This window comes from Lithobates pipiens, unplaced genomic scaffold, assembly GCF_037356315.1.
Source record: "Lithobates pipiens isolate NorthernLeopardFrog02 unplaced genomic scaffold, aLitPip1_a1.2 Scaffold_35, whole genome shotgun sequence".
NCBI lineage: Eukaryota > Metazoa > Chordata > Amphibia > Anura > Ranidae > Lithobates > Lithobates pipiens.
This window is the reverse complement of record NW_027507811.1, coordinates 19,890,501-19,909,051: the sequence shown is the minus strand read 5'-3', so window position 1 is coordinate 19,909,051 and position 18,551 is coordinate 19,890,501. Positions and strand designations below refer to the sequence as shown.

Genomic DNA, 18,551 nt, shown 5'->3' with positions numbered 1-18,551 from the left:
CGTCCACATCGGCCATTAACCCGATGTAGTCTGACACCTGACGGTCTAGGTGTTCCCTGATGCTGGATCCGGATGACACCTGTCGATGGGTCGGCTGAAAGAATGACCTCATATCAGAAATCACCAACACATCTTCAAACCGGCCTCTTCTTGCAGGCGCTGTTGGATTGGTACCCGCAACTCCTTCTCTGGGAGTGGGATTTGCTCCTCTGCCAGCGCACGCCCTTATGCTTTTTATACGGGGGTCCCTATTAAAACACTGGAGCATGAAGGCCTCCATTTGCACTAAAGTGGAAGTGGTGTGGTGGCCTGGCTCCTGCTCATCATCCAGGATAATGTCGTCCTCTTCATTCTCCTATCCCCATCCACGCACAACAACAGGGATCCCAGAAAGGTTTAAAGCATGCTCTTCTTGCTCCTCCTCATCCGCCCCAACACCATCCTCCTCTGACTCCTCTTTAGACTCCTGTTATTCACTTGTCTCAGATAGAGTAGCCCCCCCTGGGAATTCATCCAGCATTGTGACTTCCTCATCTTCCCGCTCCTGCTCCTCCACAGCTTGATCAATGACACAACGCAATGCACGCTCCATAAAGAAGGCATGAGGTACCATGTCACTGATGACGCCATGGCTGCGACTGACCAGTTTGGTGATCTCCTCAAATGGCCGCAGAAGTCTGCATGCATCGCGCATGAGCAGCCACTGGCGCAGTGAAAAAAAACCCAGCTCCCTAAAACCTGTTCTGCCGCAGAGTTCATACAGGTAGACGTTAACTGCACGTTTCTGCTGGAGCAGCCTATCAAGCATATAGAAGGTTGAGTTCCATCGCGTCGGGCAATCGCAAATAAGACGTCTGACCGGCAGATTGTGTCGCCGCTGAATGTCAGCAAGGCGAGCCATGGCCGTGTAAGATCTTCTGAAATGGGCTGAGATTTTCCTTTCCTGACGCAAGATGTCCTGGACCCCAGGGTATTTGACAACGAATCGCTGCACGACCAAGTTTAAGACGTGTGCCATGCATGGCACGTGCGTCATTTTGCCCTGTTTCAATGCGCTAAGCAGATTGGCACCGTTGTCACACACCACTTTACCAACTGTCAAATTGAGCGGTGTTAGCCACTGATCTGCCTGTGAACGCAAAGCTGAAAGGAGTGCCAGGCCAGTGTGGCTCTTGGCTTCCAGGCACAACAGACGCTGCACGGCATGGCAACGTCTCACCTGGCATGTTGAATAGGTTCTGGGGAGCTTGGGCGGCGCAGCGGAAGAGACGCTAGCAGCGGAAAAGGAGGAGTCAGCTGAGGAGGAGAGGGAGGAGGATGGAGTAGGAGGAGGAGGAGGAGGAGAAGAAGAGCCAGGCCTGCATGCAATCCGTGGCGGTAAAACTAAATCTACACGGGTGCCACGGGTTACATGCTTGACGGCCGTCAGAAGGTTCACCCAGTGGGCAGTAAAAGTGATATACCTTCCCTGCCCGTGTTTGCTAGACCACGTGTCTGTTGTCAGATGTATCTTGGCACCAACACTGTGTGCCAGAGATACATTCACTTGCAGCTGAGCATGGCCATATAGCTCTGGGATGCCCTTCTCTGAGAAATACTTCCTTCCTGGGACCTTCCATTGTGGTGTTCCAATGGCCACAAATTTTCGAAAGGCCTCCGAGTCCACCAGTTTATATGGCAGTAGTTGGCAGGCTATCAGTTCTGACATGCCAGCCGTCAACCGTTGGGCAAGAGGGTTATCCGGCGTCATCATTTTTTTACGCTCGAACATTAGGCCCACGGAAGCCTGCCTTTTTGCAGAAAAACGTGAGCTTGGCGTGATGGAAGGTAGAGTGGAGGACAATTGTGAGGAGAGAGGAGAAGGAGAAGTAGAAGACGAGGCTGGACAGTGAGAGCCTGGAGTGTGGCTTTGTGTGTTTCGTTGCTCCCACCGGGCTCGGTGATGGCTGCTCATGTGCCTTCTTAAGGCGGCCTTCCCTAGGTGAGTGTTGGGCTTACCGCGACTAATGCCTTGACTGCAAAGATTGCAGATGGCAACACTATTGTCAGCAGCGGATACATTAAAAAAAAAACCCACACTGCGGAGCCATGTGCCGGCATCCTGGGAGCGCCCGATGTGACCGTACATGGTCGATGACTCGCTCCTGATATATTAGCAGTCTGCTTTGTCCCTCCTGTGCAATCTAAGTTATTCCTGCTTCTCCTCCCTATCTGCTGGTCCATATCACCTTCCTCTTCCTCTCTTGTGGGCACCCACGTGACATCACTAGACACGTCATCATCGATGTCACCTTCCCCACCGCTATAAGTAGAGATCTCGGAGTAGGCAGCAACACCGGGGACCAACCTCCTCCTTGGGCTGATCTGGGTACTGTCGTCAGACTGCTGAGTGGCAGTTCTTGCTACCTCCTCTTCCTGATCCAATGGCAAGAGTGGCTGCGCATCAGAAATGTCTTGATATGGATCGGAAAATAATTCCTGTGACTCAAGCGGAAGGTATGTGGTGGTGGTGGTGTTGGTGGTAGTGTCTTTGGGGGTGCACATAGCAGAGAGTGAAGAAGAGGGTGCAGATCGAGAGGATGAGGAGGGTGCAGAAGAGTAAGGCTGAGTGAGCCACTCAACCAAGTCTGGTGCGTCCTTTAAAGTAATTGAATGCACCTTCTGCAACTTCCCACTTTGGCTTAAGCCTGTTGCTCCTGCCCTACCCCTACCACCCCTGCGGAAGGGCCTGCCTCTTCCTCTGCCTGTCATTTTTTAAATGACCCTGTGACAAAACTCTCAGTCCCTATACTGATAAAGGACTGCTGCAGAATAGGGCAGCAGCCAGCAGTAGTGCACCTCAACCCTATATATTGTGGACCTATACCAGTCCTTAAGGAATAGCAGACTGTACCTCACCCAACCCTATGTACTGAAGTACCCTAGACCCTACCAGTCCTTATAAGGACCTTTGTGGAACTAGTAGGTTGTGAATGATTAGCAGACTGTACCTCAGTCCCTATACTGATAAAGGACTACTGCAGTATAGGGCAGCAGTAGTGCACCTCAACCCTATATATTGTGGACCTATACCAGTCCTTAAGGATTAGCAGACTGTACCTCACCCAACCCTATGTACTGTAGTACCCTAGACCTTACCAGTCCTTATAAGGACCTTTTGGAACTAGTGGGTTGTGAATGATTAGCAGACTGTACCTCAGTCCCTATACTGATAAAGGACTACTGCAGCAGTAGGGCAGCAGTCAGCAGTAGTGCACCTCAACCCTATGTATTGTGGACCTATACCAGTCCTTAAGGAATAGCAGACTGTACCTCACTCAACCCTATGTACTGTAGTACCCTATACCTTACCAGTCCTTATAAGAACCTTTGTGAAACTAGTAGGTTGTGAATGATTAGCAGACTGTACCTTAGTCCCTATACTGATAAAGGACTGCTGCAGTATAGGACAGCAGTCAGCAGTAGTGCACCTCAACCCTATATATTGTGGACCTATACCAGTCCTTAAGGAATAACAGACTGTACCTCACTCAACCCTATGTACTCTAGTACCCTATACCTTACCAGTCCTTATAAGGACCTTTGTGGAACTAGTAGGTTGTGAATGATTAGCAGACTGTACCTCAGTCCCTATACTCATAAAGGACTGCTGCAGTATAGGGCGGCAGTCAGCAGTAGTGCACCTCAACCCTATATATTGTTGACCTATACCAGTCCTTAAGGAATAGCAGACTGTACCTCACTCAACCCTATGTACTGTAGTACCCTATACCTTACCAGTCCTTATAAGAACCTTTGTGAAACTAGTAGGTTGTGAATGATTAGCAGACTGTACCTCAGTCCCTATACTGATAAAGGACTGCTGCAGTATAGGACAGCAGTCAGCAGTAGTGCACCTCAACCCTATATATTGTGGACCTATACCAGTCCTTAAGGAATAGCAGACTGTACCTCACTCAACCCTATGTACTGTAGTACCCTATACCTTACCAGTCCTTATAAGGACCTTTGTGGAACTAGTAGGTTGTGAATGATTAGCAGACTGTACCTCAGTCCCTATACTCATAAAGGACTGCTGCAGTATAGGGCGGCAGTCAGCAGTAGTGCACCTCAACCCTATATATTGTGGACCTATACCAGTCCTTAAGGAATAGCAGACTGTACCTCACTCAACCCTATGTACTGTAGTACCCTATACCTTACCAGTCCTTATAAGAACCTTTGTGAAACTAGTAGGTTGTGAATGATTAGCAGACTGTACCTCAGTCCCTATACTGATAAAGGACTGCTGCAGTATAGGACAGCAGTCAGCAGTAGTGCACCTCAACCCTATATATTGTGGACCTATACCAGTCCTTAAGGAATAGAAGACTGTACCTCACTCAACCCTATGTACTGTAGTACCCTATACCTTACCAGTCCTTATAAGGACCTTTGTGGAACTAGTAGGTTGTGAATGATTAGCAGACTGTACCTCAGTCCCTATACTCATAAAGGACTACTGCAGCAGAAGGGCAGCAGTCAAGTATAATATTCTTTCTATATTTGGAAGAAAGAATATTATACGTGTACAAGCCTATTACCATACCAGTCCTGAAAAGAACCTTTATGGACCTAATAGTAACAGCTAATGATTAAACTGTCTGTCCCTGCTGCACACAGCGTCCTGTCCCTTTCTCTACACTGACAAAAGACACTCAGGCTGCTGCAACAATCACTAGCTCAGCAGTGCCTCAAACCTATATCCTGAACTACACCTAACACCTATACCAGTCCTTAAAAGAACTTTTGTGGACCTAATAGCTAGCGATTTGGGTCACTGAAGTCTCTCCCTGCTCCACACAGCAACCTCTCCCTATAGTGACAGTAGAAAGAATGTAAAATGGCCGCCGGATCGGGTCTATTTATAAGTTAGGGGGAATGTCCAAGTGTCCATGTGCTGTAATGTCTCAATTGGCTGTCCTGTACCCCATGATGGATGCGTTTTCATAGGTCAAAGTTCTTTTACACAGTAAACACGTGGGTCCGCCGGGCGAACGGCGGCAATAGTCTGCATTCGCCGCGAAACGACTGCCGGGCAAACCGTTCGGCCATCCCTACTGATTGCTGCCACTAGTGGGCACTGATTGGTGACACTGTTGGCGCTATATTGTAGTCAGGGCATTGATGATCAGTGCTCTGATTACATGTGTAGATGTCCCCCTGCGTGGAGATGCCACTGATCTGCTCTTCTCGGCACACACTCTGTCAGTGTGAGGCGAGGAGCGCCAATTACTGGCATCTCCGTGTTTACATGTGACCAGCTGTGATTGGACAAAGCCGATCACATGGTTAAAGAGCCGCGTGAGCCGAGGAGAGGAGTGTGGAGGGTATGATAGGGGCAGTATGTACAGGAGAGGAGTTTGGAGGGCATCACAGTGGGCGGTATGTACAGGAGAGGAGCATTAAAGCTCAGGCGGAGGGTGGTGGAGGACATGGGTTCACCTTGCTCTGGAGTCCTTTTTCTCAACCCTGGGGTCTGCTTTAAGCTGGACTGCTGTAAATTCTGTACAAAAATATGTGATTATATGCCTTAATGCTTCTGAGACTGCAATTATTTCTGTATATGGGTTGACTTTGTTAAACCTAAGCAGTGGCGTTGGGAGAGGGAGCTGACGGGGGCTATAGCCCCGAGTGGGCCCTCAAAATGCCACGGGTCTTGGAATTCATAAAATAATTATTGGCCCCGAGCCGTTTACACAGAGAGTGGGGATTGATCTCCCACATACCCAGTGCAGTCGAGTGATGTACACAAAGTCCCGCCTCCTGAACCCAGCTCCTATGATGGATGACACACTGGTCCAATGCCAGGACCATGGGACATGTGGTAGGTGCCACCAGGTCCAGGAGGGGAGAATGACACTATGGCCACGCCGGGCACTGAGAGATCCCTGTTTACTCTATGTAAATGGGTGGGCGGCTCTCCTATCATGGCTCTTGGTGCCTGCAGGGCTGTCTGAGTGGTCGTGAATGGGATGGGTGCACTCGCACACTACAGGTAGGGCAGAGCTGCAGGAGTGTCAAGAGATCAGAGGTCACCTGAAGTCTGACATGTGCTGATCAGGTAGGTCAGTGTATGCGTTATGTAGGTGTCAGTTAGGTCAGTGTATGAGTCAGGTAGGTCAGTTTATGTGTTGTCATGTAGGTGTCAGGTAGGTTAGTCTAGGGGTCAGGGGGATTAGTGTAGGGGTCAGGTAGGTCAGTTTAGTGGTTGGCATTGATGGACACTGTCTAGGCTGCATTCATGGGCACTGGTGAGCCAGGCAGCAACCAGCAAGAGAGCCTACCCCAGCCCCCATTATGCTGGGCTTGGATTTTAAAATGTAGGAGGGGCTATCCAATTTACCTTTGGGCTGAAGTCCCTGCTGGTTTTCCCACCTAGCAACACCCCTGATCCTAAGGGCGTCTTACAACCGGGAAGGTGTAGTTGCTTTCAGGGAAGTGAGCGTGGACTGGGAGGGGTTTCGGATGGTTTTCAACTGTATTTTTCAACTGTTGAGTTGCAACGTGAGCGGTGATACTTGAGTTTTATTTTTTGTGTTATGCATAAAACAATAAAAATACATTTGCAAAAAATTGAAAATAAACTGAAGATCTGCAATGGTCTCTGAAAAGCCTAACCAGTGTATACCGCCAAATGGTCCTTCGTTAGTGCTCATGGAAGTAGTTGTTAGATTTGTCTCCATAAAACATTTGGACTGTATGTTGTCGAATTTCCTTCTCTTGCTCAGTTGTGTAATGTTGACTAGAAATTTTATAGATAGGCAACTTCTATCCTAAGCAAAAGAACCGCCTCCTGCACTCAAGAGAAATGCCCCGGCAATGATTGATCACAGTCCCTCAGCTACCCCTCAGCTACCCCGCTATTGGCAAAGCTTTGCAGCCCCCTCAGGACTGGATGCCCAGAAGTCACACTATAGAAAATAAAAACAGAGGGCGCTCCAGCCTTGTGCATTACCTTTGTGATACGGTAGCTTTGATAAAAGGGTAGAAACAGATGTATACTCACAAACAGCATGAATTAACAAGCACATCAGTATCCACAGTGTCCTGGACAACCTGGTCAACTGAACGAATCCCAACCTCAAGGAGACCCTCTGAATGGCTGACGTGTTTCAATGGAAGATCCCCTCTTCCTCGGGACTCTGATGTGCTTGTAAATTTATACTGTTTATGAGTATACATCTGTTTTTATCGCTTTCACAAAGGTAATGCAAAAAGCTGGTTCCTTTTTTTTTTAGTGTATCCTAATATTGATCAGCGGTTCAAAATTCATAATAACTTCTGCATTAGGGAACAGACAAAAAAAGATAAACCCAGCATCCTTCCAAATAAATGTTGTGTTCATTAGGCCTGTTTGAGTTTATTATTATAATCATGTTTGCATATCACATTATTATAACAACTGTAGTTTTAACCACCTTACGTCTTTTGGCTACAAAGCGATCATCCACTTCTGGGAGGATTTGTATAGATGAGTAACTTCTTTCCTAATATTGATCAGTGGTTCCAATTTTGTATTAACTACTGCAGTAGACAACAAACACAAAAAGATACACCCAGCATCTTTCCAAATAATTGTTCTGGCTGGCTCGCCAATATTGTCTCGGAAATTGTATAGACCTCAAAGGACAGTGGATAGTGACAACGTAATGTATAACAGCCGATCGATACAATTTAAGGGGGTGAAATAGGTATCCTTTGTCCAATAAATGCCTTACTGGATCAAGGAAGTATGATAAATGTAAGCAAAAAAGTGGCTTTCCTTGCCGAGTTTCAGAAGATTCAAGGTTTGACTTTTGGCTGGCTTGCCAAAATTGTCTCAAAAATTGTATGAATGGGTAACTCCTGTCCTAATATTGATCAGTGTTTCCAATTTAATAATGGCTACTGTGGTAAACAACAAACACAAAAAGATACATCCAGCATCTTTCCAAATAATTGTTATGGCTGGCTCGCCAAAATAGTCTTGGAACTTGTATAAACCTATAACAATTCAATGGACAGAAGACAGTGCCAAATAACATATAACCACCATTTGATAGTTTGATTAAAGGGGTACAATAGATACCCTTTGTCCAATAAATTCCTTACTGGATCAAGGAAGTCTGATACATGTAAGCAAACAAGGGGCTTACCTTGCCAGCTGAGTTTCAGAAGATTAAAGGTTTGACTCTTGGCTGGCTTACCAAAATTGTCTCGGAAATTGTAAAATACGTAACTCCTGTCCTAATATTGATCAGTGGTTTGAAAGTTATAATAACTACTACAGTAGGGAACAAACACAAAAAGATATACCCAGCATCTTTCCAAATAATTTTTCTGGCTGGCTAGCCAAAATGGTCTTGGAAATTATATAGACCTATAACAATTCAATGGACAGTAGATAGTGACAACATAATTTATAACCGCTAGAGCTGCACGATTGTGGGAAAAATGAGAATCACAATTCTTTTGCTTAGAATGAAGATCACGATTCTCAAAAAACAGTTTTATTTGAAAAATTTACAGGCAGGGTATCGCTGAGTATTGGCAGGGTATTGCAGGGTATTGCTAGAGTATTGGCAGGGTATTGCTAGAGTATTGGCAGGGTATTGCTAGAGTATTGGCAGGGTATTGCTAGAGTATTGGCAGGGTATTGCTAGGGTATTGGCAGGGTATTGCTAGGGTATTGCTAGGGTATTGGCAGAGTATTGGCAGGGTATTGGCAGGGTATTGCTAGAGTATTGGCAGGGTATTGGCAGGGTATTGGCAGGGTATTGCTAGAGTATTGGCAGGTTAAGCAGGGATGGCTGCTTCCATCTGTGGATCTCTCCCCTCCACTGTACAGATTAGTACAGAGGGGGAGAGAGGAACCGGCGTCATGACACTCCGTCTGAGCGATCACAGTGTAAACAGCGTGCTGTTTCCCGGCCACTGTACCCGCCCACAACCAGGCAGCGGCACGCCACATCGCACACTCCAATGACTGACGTCAGTTCCGATGGCTGACGTCAGTTCCGATAGCTGCCATTTGCGTTCCACGCTGGTTACGTGGAACCGGTGGCAAAAATCGAAAATCGCGGGTCACCCAGAACTTAGATTGCGTGCGAGGGTGAATCGAGATTACGATCGTTTCACGATTAATCGCGCACCTCTAATAACCGCCAATTATTAGTTTGATTAAGGGGGTGAAAATCGGTATCCTTTGTCCAATAAATGCCTTACTGGATCAAGGAAGTCTGACAAACAAGGGGGTTACCTTGCCAGCTGAGTTTCAGAAGATTCAAGGCTTGACTCTTGGTTGGCTCGCCAAAATTGTCTCAAAAATTGAACAGACAGGCAACTTCTGTTCTAATACTGATCAGTGGTTGCAATTTAATAATAAGCGGAGAACAAACACAAAACGATACAACCAGCATCCTTCCAAATAACTGTTCTGTTTATTCTGCACTTTTGAGTTTTTCTTTTTATAAACATGCTTATTTAGGTATTACATTAATATTACAGTTGTACTTTTAGGGTAACAAGGGATGTAACTGAAGCAGTACATAGGTGGGATGGTTTCATATCAGGGTCATAAGAAAGTGAGTACATGGAAGAAGAGTTAGTATCATGCCAAGGACGTGGGTGCAGTGGACAGTGTATCGCTTTAGGCTTGCAAAGTCCACAACAGTGAAAGAAAACTGAAAATTCTCCTTGTCGTGTCGAAGTCTTGATACATAGATGAAATGTGCTTACATCAGCCAGATAAAAGTCCAAGAGATCCAATCCATTTGAGAGGGGCACCACAGAGTCCAACCTTATTAGCCCTCTGCCGTATCCACTGCCTGCTGCACCTTTTAAAGGGCCCCGCACTTGCCACATAAAAGGAGGGAATACGTACCTACCATCCTTTTTAGGCCAGTACAATATACAGATCACCATGAAGAAGGCATTTGAGATCAGAACTGCTTTTGTTAATCCCCACTGGTGGCTGACTACTAGTTTGGTGCATTCCAGATCCTCCCGTTACATTCCCCATAATATGAATAAACAATTCCAACAGAGATGGTGGGAACCCCATAGTGAGGACAGCAAGGTGTGCAGACCTGAGGACCGTACACAGGGATGGGGGGGGGAGTACCTTACATTGGACATAGCATGTATGAGGAACCGGCAACCCCATTTAGGAATGGTGGGAGCACGGCATAATGGGCAAAGCGAGTGTTCCCACCTATAAACTAGACATGTGCAGAACGAAAACATTTGTTTCATTGCGATAATTACCTCATGTAGTTTGGTTAACTACGTTAAATTCCTTTTTGGAATTCATTTATTTTATTCATTTTTGAATTTGATTCAAATATTCTGAATTTGACCAAATTAAATTCAATTCAACCAAATCCGGAAAATTCGAATACATTTTTTTTTTATTATTCGAATGTTTACATTGGGTATATACAGTTAGGTCCATATATATTTGGACACAGGCACAATTTTCATACTTTTGGCTCTGTATGCCACCAGAATAAAATTAAAAGGAAACAATCCAAATGAATTTGAATTGCAGACTTTCAGCTTTAATTCAAGGGGGTCGAACATAAATATCAGGTACAAATTTTGGGAACTGCAACCGTTCAGGGGCTCAAATGTAATTGGACAAATTAATATAATCATAAATAAAATGTTCATTTTTTAAATATTTTGTTGATAATCCTTTACAGGCAATGAAAGTCTGGAACCCATGGACATTACCAAAGACTGGGTTTCCTCCTCTCTGCAGCTGTCTTCAGTTGTTCTTTGTTTGTGGGTCTTTCTGCCTTTAGTTTTGCCTTCAGCAAGTGACATGCTCAATGGGGTTAAGATCAGGTGATTGACTCGGCCATTGCAGAATATTCCACTTCTTTTCCTTTAAAAGCTCCTGGGTTGCTTTTGTGTGTTTTGGGTCATTGTCCATCTGTACTGTGAAGCGCCGTCCAATCAGCTTTGCTGCATTTGACTGAATCTGGGCTGACAATATCTCTGAACACTGCAGAATTCATACGGCTGCTTCTGTTTTCTGTGACGTCATCAATAAACACCAATGACCCAGTGCCACTGGAAGCCATGCATGCCCATGTCATCACACTGCAAGCTCCAACATGTGACCACAGATGACGTTGTGCGCTTTGGATCATGAGCTGTCCCAAGCCTTCTCCACATTTTTTCTTCCTGTCATTCTGGTACAGATTAATCTTAGTTTCGCCTGTCCAAAGAATGCTTTTCCAGAACTGGTCTGACCTTTTTAGATTTTTTTTTGGCAAAGTCTAATCTGGCTTTTCTGCTTCCATTTATGCTTCAGGCTTATGAATGGTTTGCACCTTGTGCTGAACCCTCTGTATTTGCTCTTGTGAAGTCTTTGCTTGATTGTAGACTTTGACAATGATACGCCCACCTCCTGGAGAGTGTCCTTCACTTGTATGGATGTTGTGAATGGGCTTTTCTTTAAATATAAAGATATAAACATAGAGAGGATCCTGCAATTATCTACCACTGTTGTCTTCCGTGGACGTCCAGGCCTTTTTATGTTGCTGAGTTCACCAGTGCATTCTTCTTTTCTCAGAATGTACCAAACTGCTGCCTTGGCCACTCCTAATCTTGCTGCTATCTCTCTGATGGATTTGTTTTGTTTTTGAAGCCTTACAATGGCCTGTTTCACTTGCATGGACTGCTCCTTTGAATGCATGATGAAGGTCAGGGGTAGGCAACCTTTGAGAGATGGCAATCTACCTGGACAACATTGAAGAGAGCAAAGATGACTGGGGTACAGTGCCTCCTTTTTTTAAAGTAATTAACTAGCAATCCCCAATAAAAAGTAAAGGCAGCATTAAAAACCTAGAAAAATGTCACTGTAAAAATATAAACTTAGCCTACCTTAAAAGTTAGCTTCGGTGAGAAACTCGGCATTCACTTCCATTCACAATTTTTTTCATGCCTGAGAAGCAATTGGTCACTCCCTCAAGTCTGATGCCAGAGTTCATCATGAAAGCAGAACATTTGATACAGTGGGCATAACTTCTTGACTAATTTCAGGCCTATCTGCTCTGATTTATGGACAGTGCAAGTAGATTGTAGGGCAGTGTACAGAGGTCAGTAGTATGTAGGGCAGTGTACAGAGGTCAGTAGTATGTATGGCAGTGTACAGAGGTCAGTAGTATGTAGGGCAGAGTACAGAAGTCAGTAGCAGGTAGAGCAGTGTACAAAGGTCAGTAGCAGGTAGAGCAGTGTACAAAGGTCAGTAGCAGGTAGGGCAGAGTACAGAGGTCAGTAGCAGGTAGGGCAGAGTACAGAGGTCAGTAGCAGGTAGGGCAGAGTACAGAGGTCAGTAGCAGGTAGGGCAGAGTACAGAGGTCAGTAGCAGGTAGGGCAGAGTACAGAGGTCAGTAGCAGGTAGGGCAGAGTACAGAGGTCAGTAGCAGGTAGGGCAGAGTACAGAGGTCAGTAGCAGGTAGGGCAGAGTACAGAGGTCAGTAGCTGGTAGGGCAGTGTACAGAGGTCACTAGCTGGTAGGGCAGTGTACAGAGGTCACTAGCTGGTAGGGCAGTGTACAGAGGTCAGTAGTATGTAGGGCAGTGTACAGAGGTCAATAGCAGGTAGGGCAGAGTACCGAGGTCAGTAGTATATACGGCAGTGTACAGAGGTCAGTAGTAGGTAGGGCAGAATACAGAGGTCAGTAGTAGGTAGGGCAGAATACAGAGGTCAGTAGTATGTAGGGCAGTATGTAGGGCAGTGTACAGAGGTATGTAGTATGTAGTGCGGTGCACAAAGGTTTTGGTAGGATATAGGGCGGCATACAGAGGTCAGAAGGATGTAGGTCGGCAGGATGCAAGGTGGCGTACAGAGGTTGGTAGGATGAAACAGCATTTGATTCAATTGTCCAATTACTTTTGGTCCCTTGAAAAAGGGGGCTGGCTATTCTTAGGAGCTGTAATTCCTAAACCCTTCCTCCGATTTGGATGTACATACCCTCCAATTAATCCTGAGAGTGGGCACTTTCAGTCCATATCCATTATATAACTATAGCTTGAATATGTTTTGGTAAATACCTGAAAAAATATATAAAATTGTGCCCCGGTCCAAATATATACGGACCTAACTGTATATGTTTACATTATATAGTTTCATAGTTAGTAAGGTTGAATAAAGACACCAGTCCATCCAGTTCAACCCGAGTGTCTACAATTGGCCCTATCCCTGTACATTGCACACTCACATAGGTCCCTGCCCTCAAGGAGCCCACAATCCAAGGTCTCCATTCATATACTAGGGCCAATTTTGGACAGAAGCCAATTAACCTCCCTGCATGTCTTTGGATTGTGGGAGGAAACTGGAGTACCTGGAGGAAACCCACACAGGCACAGGGAGAACATGCAAACTCCAGGCAGGTAGTGTCGTGGTTGGGATTCGAACCAATGACCCTTCTTACTGCTAGGCAAGAGTGCTAACCACTACACCACTGTGCTGCCTATATATTCATTTCCAAATTCAAATCAAACTTCAATTCAAACTTTATCATTTTGGATGAATTTTGTTGTCATTTCCAGAGGATTCATTTAAATTCGTTACTATTGTGAATCAGAAACCTCAGATTTTCCGAGTAACGAAAAGTTCATCCAAATTTGGACTCGAAAAAGAAACCAAATGCATGTCTACTATAAACCCAGTGCACCCTCATAATGGGCACAGCGGGTGTACAGACCCAGGAACTCAACACAGGGATGGTGGGAACCCCTCATAATGGGCACAGCAGGTGTAAAAAAAAATGGGAGCTTGGCACAGGAACGATGGGAACCCCTCATAATGGGTACATCAGGTGTACAGGCCTGGGAACTTAGCACAGGGATGGTGGGAACCCCTCATAGTGGGCACAGCAGGTGTAAAAAAATGGGAGCTTGGCACAGGAACGATGGGAACCCCTCATAATGGGCACAGCCGGTGTACAGACTCCCAGAACTTGGCATGGGGATGGTGGGAGCCGCTTATAATGGGCATAACAGGTGCACAGACCCCCGAAACTTGGCACAGGGATGGTGGGAACCCTTCATAATGGGTACAACAGGTGTCCAGACCAGAGAACTCAGCACAGGGTGGTGGGAACCCCTCATAATGGGCACAGCAGGTGTACAGACCGGGGAACTCAGCACAGGGATGGTGGGAACCTCTCATAATGGGCACAGCAGGTGTACATAAATGAGAGCTTGGCACAGGAACGATGGGAACCCCTCATAATGGGCACAGCAGGTGCACAGACCCCCGAAACTTGGCACAGGGATGGTGGGAACCCTTCATAATGGGCACAACAGGTGTACAGACCAGGGAACTCAGCACAGGGATGGTAGGAACCCCTCAAAATGGGCACAGCAGGTGTATACAGACTCCCGGAACTTGTCACGAGGATGGTGGGAGCCCCATATAATGGGCATAACAGGTGCACAGACCCCCGAAACTTGGCACAGGGATGGTGGGAACCCCTCATAATGGGTACAGCAGGTGAACAGACCTGGGAACCTCTCATAATGGACACATCAGTTGTACAGACCCAGGGACTAAGCCCAGGGATGGTGGGAACCCCTCATAATGGGCAAAGCAGGTGTGGACACCAATAATCTGAGTGCAGGGATGGTGGGTATGTCTCACAGTGGGCACAGCAGCTGGAAACTCAGCTCAGGTGTGGTGGGAACCCCTCACAATGGACACAGGGTGTAGACCTGGGAATTCCATTCAGAGATCCCATCAAAAGTCCCCGATATGTAGAAGAGACGGTCAGGTCAATGAACTCTCCGGCTGCACCAAATACTAAAATCTCTTTTGTACTTTTTTGGCAGTAAAACATTTCCCTTACATAAATAGGGACACTTAACGGTGTGAATTCTCTGGTGTTTTAGAAGGTCGCCGTTCTGACTCAAACATTTCCCGCACTCTGAACCTGGAAAGGGTCATTCCCCCGTGTGAATTCTCTGATGTTTTAGAAGGTCCTCTTTCCTAATAAAACTTTTCCCGCATTCTAGACATGAATGAGGACGCTCGCCTGTGTGAATTTTCTGGTGTGAAACAAGGTGTCCTTGTCTAATGAAAGACTTCCCGCACTCTGAACATGAGAAGGGGCGCTCCCCCGAGTGAATCCGTTGGTGGGCAACAAGATTTTCCCTGGTAATAAAACCTTTCCCGCACTCTGAGCATAAATAGGGACGCTCACCCGTGTGAACTTTCTGGTGTTTCAGAAGATCCTGTTTCTGAATAAAACTTTTCCCGCAATCCGAACATGGAAAGGGACGCTCTCCTGTGTGAATTTTCTGATGTTTATGAAGGTTTCCTTTGTGATTGAAGGATTTCCCGCACTCTAAACATGAAAAAGGATGCTCACCTGTGTGAATTTTTTGATGCGTAACAAGCTGTCCTTTTGTAATGAAACTTTTCCTGCACTCTGAACACGAATAGGGACGCTCACCTGCATGAATTTTTTGGTGCGAGACAAGGTTCTGCTTGGTAATGAAACTTTTCCCGCACTGCGAGCATGAAAAGGGACGCTCACCTGTGTGAATTTTCTGATGTAAAAGAAGGCTGACTTTGTGGCTGAAATATTTCCCGCACTCTGAACACGAATGAGCACGCTCGCCCGTGTGAATTCGCTGATGCTTACGAAGGTATCCTTTGTCACTGAAACATTTACCGCACTCTAAACATGAAAAAGGACGCTCCCCCGTGTGAATTCTTTCATGTAAAACAAGGTGTCCTTTTGTAATGAAACGTTTCCCGCACTCTGAACATGAATAGGGGCGCTCACCCGTGTGGATTCGAAAGTGTGATACAAGGCTTTCTTTCATAGTGAAACATTTCCCGCACTCCGAACATGAATAGGGACGCTCGCCAGTGTGAGTTCTCTGGTGTATAAGAAGGCTTCCTTGATCACTGAAACATTTCCCGCACTCCGAACACGGAAAGGGACGTTCACCTGTGTGACTTCTATGATGTTTACTAAGTTCTCCTTTGTGAATGAAGCATTTCCCGCACTCAGAACATGAGTAAGGACGCTCACCTGTGTGACTCCGCTGGTGTATAACAAGTTGTCCATTCGTAACAAAACGTTTCCCGCACTCGGAACATGAATAAGGACGTTCTCCGGTGTGAGTTCTGCAATGTGTAATAAGGTGGCTTTTTATGACGAAACATTTCCCGCAATCTGAACATGAATAGGGGCGCTCACCTGTGTGATATCTCTGGTGTGTATCAACTTGGCCTTTCGTACTGAAACATTTCCCGCACTCCAAACATGAAAAGGGACGCTCACCCGTGTGGATTCTTTCATGTATAAGTAGTAATGAGTTTTTTTTAAAAGATTTCCCGCACACTGAACATGACAATGGACGCTTTTCTTTATAGCTTATAGAAGATTCATTGGGAATTGATGGATCTGTTATAGTAACTTTACTGTGAGGTAAAAGAGTCTTGATGTGCGATCCGTCAGAAGGTTCCTCAGAGGTATTCCGGACATAGTGCCCACCTATTGGAAAGTCATTCAACAATAAATGGTATAAGTATTTTCCAAATTTTGCATTTAGGCGTCATATAGGATGGTCTACTACTGAATAATTTATATAAAGTCTGGCAAGAAAGTTTGGGGCAATTCGATTAGAAAAATATGAATACAAACCATATAAAGGATACAAAACACACAAATCACAGAGTGCATTGATGACATTGTTACTGGGAGAATGGAGATGGACCTTCCACCACCTCATTTGTTGGGAACATGGCGTTATATTGAGGAATGGAGATAGGACCTTTCATATGGTGTACAGTATCTCCTCCTCATTTGTTGGGAACATGACATCATAGTGAGGAATGGAGATGGACCTTCCATATGGTGTACAGTATCTCCTCCTCATTTGTTGGGAACATGACATTATATTAAGGAATGGAGATGGACCTTTCATATGATGTACAGTATCTCCTCCTCATTTGTTGGGAACATGACGTTATATTGAGGAATGGAGATGGACCTTTCATATGGTGTACAGTATCTCCTCCTCATTTGTTAGGAACATGACATCATAGTGAGGAATGGAGATGGACCTTTCATATGGTGTACAGTATCTCCTCCTCATTTGTTGGGAACATGAGATCATAGTGAGGAATGGAGATGGACCTTTCATATGGTGTACAGTATCTCCTCCTCATTTGTTGGGAACATGACGTTATATTGAGGAATGGAGATGGACCTTTCATATGGTGTACAGTATCTCCTCCTCATTTGTTGGGAACAGGACATTATATTGAGGAATGGAGATGGACCTTTCATATGGTGTACAGTATCTCCTCCTCATTTGTTGGGAACAGGACATTATATTGAGGAATGGAGATGGACCTTTCATATGGTGTGTAGATTTAAAGATTTTTCCCAAACTGAAGTAGGCTACAAAACATTGAGTGCTTCCATGATACCACATGGACTTGTCCACTAAATATGCTACTTTGTCTCCAGTCGAGATCCTTTGTTATGACTGTGCAGCAGCGATGATGAGCTGGTGTGATTTACTAATATGCAAATACATACAGTTAAAAATTGTGAACTGATTCTGCATTCAGCATTTATTACTTACGTAGGTCTATATACAGAGAAGATTCCTCCTGTTTAATTTTCATATTCATCTCCCCCTCCTCCATAGACTGCTGATCTCCACTCACCAACATCTCTTCTTCTTCTTCCTCTTTAATTCCAACTTTGATGTCTTTCAGTTCTTCACCCTGAACCCCAATGATTCCAGAACACAAAGGAAAAAGAGTTTCCATAATAAAACGTTTTCTCATATCTTAGAACACTTTTTTTAGGTCTATATGGTCACTCCCACCTACCTGATGATGGTGGGGGATGGTGTGACCTTCCTGTGTGGAATCCCGGGAATACAGAGGACGGGGACATCTCTCTGGTGGGTTCCCATTACTGGATCCATCTGTAGGAAACACACACACTGACTGAATACATTGTTTCTATGTGTTTATCAGATGATGGGGGATCTAGGTGGAGCCTCCGTACTGCTCTCTCCTTTACAATAAAGTCTCCTCTTACCCGGTGATGTGAGGGGCGGCTGATTGTCCATCATGACGTCCTTGTAGAGATCCTTGTGTCCTTCTAAATACTCCCACTCCTCCATGGAGAAATAGACAGTGACATCCTGACACCTTATAGGAACCTGACACACACAATGATACAGTCACCATCCAGACACATCCCTTGTCTGTTACTCGATAATGTCCCAGAATTACCTGCACTGCTTAGAGTTAGGGGTTAAATTGTTGGATAAATGGTTCTATATTTAGGATGTATTTGGTCTATAAACCAGAGGCTCTGGATGGAAAGGTGGATAAATGGAAGAGGACGTCCATGACGGGGGGGGGGTTACTGGGTGTAAGTATAACATAATATCTTATTACCTCCTACCGCTGATCGAAGGAATATCTCCCTCTACGAGCTTTCAGCTCCCTTCCCTATTTATACATGACATCACTTCCTG

At 45.4% G+C, this 18,551-nt stretch overlaps 1 pseudogene across 1 annotated transcript in view; it reads right to left on the bottom strand.

The window, feature by feature from the left end:
* The window catches only part of LOC143956385 (uncharacterized), a 37,028-nt pseudogene extending 18,477 nt beyond the window's left edge, over window positions 1–18,551 (bottom strand). Inside the window, exons 1-5 of the transcript XR_013269902.1 lie at window positions 18,472–18,551; window positions 18,107–18,230; window positions 17,893–17,990; window positions 17,640–17,784; window positions 14,894–16,540 (exon numbers count right to left, since the gene is read on the bottom strand). The product of XR_013269902.1 is annotated as an uncharacterized LOC143956385 (transcript). The remainder of the gene's footprint in view (window positions 1–14,893; window positions 16,541–17,639; window positions 17,785–17,892; window positions 17,991–18,106; window positions 18,231–18,471) is intronic.